The sequence below is a fragment of the Macadamia integrifolia genome, chromosome 11 (assembly GCF_013358625.1).
Source record: "Macadamia integrifolia cultivar HAES 741 chromosome 11, SCU_Mint_v3, whole genome shotgun sequence".
Lineage (NCBI taxonomy): Eukaryota > Viridiplantae > Streptophyta > Magnoliopsida > Proteales > Proteaceae > Macadamia > Macadamia integrifolia.
Window position 1 is genome coordinate 17,922,115 of NC_056567.1, and position 4,945 is coordinate 17,927,059.

General features: G+C 35.6%; 1 pseudogene; it reads left to right on the forward strand.

Moving 5' to 3' along the window:
- The window catches only part of LOC122092946, a 37,435-nt pseudogene extending 32,751 nt beyond the window's left edge, over positions 1-4,684 (forward strand).
- The last annotated feature ends 261 nt before the right edge of the window (positions 4,685-4,945 follow it).

A 4,945-nucleotide genomic window follows, 5' to 3' on the forward strand; every position in this document is an offset into this window, starting at 1 on the left:
TTTTTTTTTTTTTTTTTTTTTGTCACGGGTTCAACTTTCAAGTATTCTGTAGGAAGAAAGAAACAGACAGGGAAAAGATATCTCATTGGAAAGTGGTGGTTTCAATGATGATGTTCTTATGAAGATTCTAATTCACTTGCCGTTCATATCAATCTTAAGATTCCAATGTGTATTAAGGTGGAGATACCGAGATTCTTAACATGTTTTATGATCAATTCATTCCTTAATAATAGATTTCCTCTTATTGATTTCTCTGGTAACATTAGCTTATGCTTTGACTTGGATCACTTTCTCCCTTTTTTTTTTTTTATCTTATCTAATGGATTTTTGGTTTTTCTTTTTTTACTATTGCTTCATGTTTCTATCAAATATTTCTACAGTGGTTTGAAGATTCTATTATTGTCAATACCCACATAGGTCCTGAAGTTTCTATAAATCTCAACCCACATGGAGATTTATCACGTGTACATGGCCTGCACATGCATGAGTCCCCTGGTACATAGTTTTATTAGGACCGAATGGTCAATTATATGTTTCAATTGGTAATTTTAATAAAAATATAAAAATAAAAATTCCCTTGTTTTCAGTCAGTTAATGTGTTTGTAATTCTTACACAATTGATTGTTGCTCTTATCTTTAAGAGATACATAGGTTTTTGGTTCCCTGTGACTAAAATTGCTGAGGTTCTTTAAGGGTGTGGGGGAGAGAAGATAGAGAAGAATTATAATGAAACAATGTCTTTTTATCCCTAATAGTGGAATAGAATAACACGATGATTTGGACCCCCTCTCTCTTTCTCTATCCCCGCATTCTTTTATCATTCCTTTTTTATTTGTGCTACAATAATACATTTAGGTCAGCAACTCAAAATTGAACGTGTTACTTGACCTATTTTCGCATAGAAGGAAATGTGTGCTACAGTTAAATGTCATTTACAGGTGACATCTTTCATGCTTTATGTTCTCTCAAGAAATCAAATTCAACCACTCAGCTCTCTACACACTACAAGAAAATAGGGCATTTGCGACACTTTTTAGGGATAGACGAAATTTTCGTTTCGAAAGAACCCATTTAAGGACAGATGCAAGAATGTCGCTACCTGTATATCAATTGGGACGGACATATGCTGTCCGAAAATTTGAGACGGTATATTTAGTTATGTGATGTTAACTAAAGGAGGTGGCCAATATGGAGAAACATTGCAGATGAAAGTGAGGTATGCTTGGAAACTAAATACGATAGCATATCCTTTCTTTTCCATTGAACCATCTCACCATCTCTTTAAAAGCTGGAAGTAATGGTGAGCGGGTTAGTTAGGATATCATTCATGAGCTAATATTTGAATGCCAATACTCACAAATAGGTACAATTCTATACTCATTGGCTTTATATTTTGCTAATAGTTATTTGCATTTGGGTGGTTAAGTGATTTAATTTATTTAATCTTGTGTACTTCACCTCTACTTATTGTTCTTTTGTTTTTTTTTTAAGGTAAAATAGAAACATCTATCAATAATTGAAACTATAGAGGAATTTCAGTGAGAAACATTCAAATTTTCTTTGCCTTCATATTACTTTTTCTCCCACCCCATAGGCTATGTGCTTCTCAACAATGGCACGTAATTGGAATTTCTACTAATCCTATAATCATTAATGCTTATTACGTTCGGAAAAACTTAGTTCATACTATGCATCTCCAAGCAGGTTCCGTTCTTCCTTGAAATTATCTGCTTACAAGGTTTGCATGCTTTAGACTATCATTTTTTCCTTTTCTAATGTAATACTTGCAAATTGCAATTGAAAAATGGTCATAGTTTCATGAATTAGAAATCAAATTGATGAATCAGTCTTTTCAAATCGGCAATGGTGGTCAAAGATCCTGATTTTGAATTCTTTGTATCGATAATCACTAAAATAGATTTCATTCCATTTTGGTTAGATATGAAGAATTTATAGGAGGACTTTAGTGTTTCAAAATATTATTTGTAGATAGTTGTTTCAATATTGCTCTCTTTCAAGTTGATTTTACGGGAAGAGGCGAGCTTGTAGAGAGCCATGTAAGTTGAACAAACTCTATAGATTAGTGCACTTAATTGAATGATTTATATAATAGTTATGAGATTCATTTGAAATATCCTTCCTTACCTTCCTTAATACAATAAACTTGTGATTATTTGACTAAGTAGTTCCGATCAATTTTAGATGTAAGTCAAGGTGATATTTTATTTTCAAGCATTCATATATTCTTTAATGTTATATCTATCTTGACATTTTTCATGCTAAGTTGCCCTTGTTTATAGAAATTTTTATTTAAACCATCAATAGCCATTATCTCTCTCTCAACATAACACCACATGTGCATTTGCACTTGTATATTTGCTAGTGTATATATATATATATACTAATTAATATAAAGAGAGAGTCAGTTGGGTTTGATTGGTTCAATTATGTAGTTCTGATGTTTGACATCCCTTAATTGTGCGGCAATTAATATCAATTGGTGGAACCAAGTTAGACTGGTAGGTTAAGGGTTTCCTTGCATGCATGGCAAGCGCATAAGCACTTCTTGGCTTCTTGATTTGAAAACCAAATGACTTGGTCCAAACTCCAAACTATATATAAATTGGTATCGTTGTGATAGAAGAACAACCCAAGGAACTCTCAAAGGGAAGCTAAAGGAAGAAGGAGAATCTCTCTCATTCACTGTCCAATTCACTGTATAAACTTATACGTGATTCACTGCGTTTGGAAGTTAGAAAAAAAAAATGGTGGCTACCGGTAATCACAGCAGTATTTCCAAAACATGGAAGAAGCTGAGCGGGCAAGATAAGTGGAAGAACATGTTAGACCCACTCGACATCGATCTCCGGAGATACATTATCCATTACGGCCAAATGGCTGAGGCGACATACGACGCCTTCAACTAAGATAAGACGTTGAAGTATGCCGGAAGCAGCCGATATGGGAGGTCGGATTTCTTCTCCAAGGTTGGTCTGGAGATGGCCAATCCATACAAGTACGAGGTGACTAAGTTCCTCTGTGCCACATCCTCAGTGGAAGTACCTGATGGTTTAATCTTGAAGTCTTTGTCAAGGGAGGCGTGGAGTATGAAATCTAATTGGATAGGTTACGTTGCGGTGGCTACGGATGAAGGGAAGGAAGTGTTGGGAAGGAGGGATATAGTGATTGCATGGAGGGGTACTGAGCAGGCTATGGAATGGGGCAATGACTTGAATTTCATCTTGGTCTCTCCTGAAGATGATGATGGATATTCCATATTTGGGAAGGGTTCCGGTGATGTGAAGGTGCATCAGGGTTGGTACTCTATGTATACTTTTGCTGATCCACTGTCCCTTTACAGTAAGTCCAGTGTCAGAGCCCAGCTAAATTATTTTTGTATTTATTTATTTAATTAAACGTAGTAATAAAATAAAGGATAACAGGATGGCTGCTAGTTAAGAATGCCCATTGTAAAGTATTTGTTAATCATTGCGATTGGGGAGTAAGTCAAAGCGGCCTTCAGCTATATGTCATCAACTACTTCCCAATAGAAGCTGGCCCAATACCTTTTTTCCTAGATCGTCATCATCTCAATCCCATGATTTGGTTCTTTCAATTGGAGTTGTGTATAGCATATGTCATTCTCTCTCATCCCCTTCTCAAAAAACCACTAATCTTCTTGTGTCCAGTTCTTTTATTGGTGATTTCTGTTACCTTATCAAAATTCATACTTCTTTTTTTTCTAATGTTAAAAAGATAAAAAAAAATAATAATCATCACAAATTATGTGACTTAAAAAGAAAAAAATAGAGTCATGATCTAAAAAAAAACTGTATTTTCATATTAGTTTGTGAGTTTATTTTATTCTTTCTATTTTTTTATTAAGTATGTTTTTTCCTCTTCACTTGTAACCAAACAAAGGCCTTAGATGGCCTTTTCGTGTGAGAAAATGGTTGATTAAATCCTTTTCTTGTTGGCATCTCAGGTATTGGATGAGGTGAGTAGACTAGTGGAAAAATTCAAAAACGAAGAGATCAACATAACTATAACAGGCCACAGCTTGGGAGCATCGCTTGCAACACTGAACGCAGCAGACATAGTTTCCAATGGACTGAACAAGCCCAAGGATGACCACCTAGACAATGCCTGCTTGGAGACGGCCTTCGTCTTTGCCAGCCCTCGCGTTGGAGATACCGACTTTCGAAAATTCTGCTCCCGATTAGATGACCTTCGACTGTTGCGCATCCGCAACGTCCCTGACATTGTCCCCAAGTACCCGCATTTGGGCTACTCTGATATTGGACAAGAACTAGTAATCGACACTAGAAAGTCTAACTACTTGAAGAGTCCTGGCAATTTTTCAAGTTGGCATAGCTTGGAGGCGTATTTGCATGGTGTCGCTGGAACTCAAGGGACCAAAGGAGGATTCAAGCTAGAAGTTGATCTTGATATCACTCTCTTGAACAAGTCCAAGGATGCATTGAAGGATGAATACCATGTGCCGGTTTCATGGTGGGTCTTGAAGAATAAGGGGATGGTTCAAGATGCTAATGGTTCTTGGATGTTAATGGACTATCAGGAAGACCTTGATTTTGGGCTTTGAGTGTTATCTTATATAGACTCATATGATTCTTACCATACATCCATCATCATATTCTTGTCTCTATTGAAGGTAGAATTGTCGATTTTGAATCTATTATAAAAACTTGTATTCTGGATTCTACATTCTACATTCTATTGTTTTTTTTTTTTTGTAATAATTTATAAAATAGATCCATATATAGACATATTATACACGTGTTAGTATAGAATATAATTAGATTGTATTTCATAAAATTACATGTGCTTTATTTCAATAGACTAGGTTTAATGATTCTGATCAGATGGATCCTAATAAATGGCTGAAGGAATTTGTCCTTGACCATGGGTGAAGGGAAACTCGGTC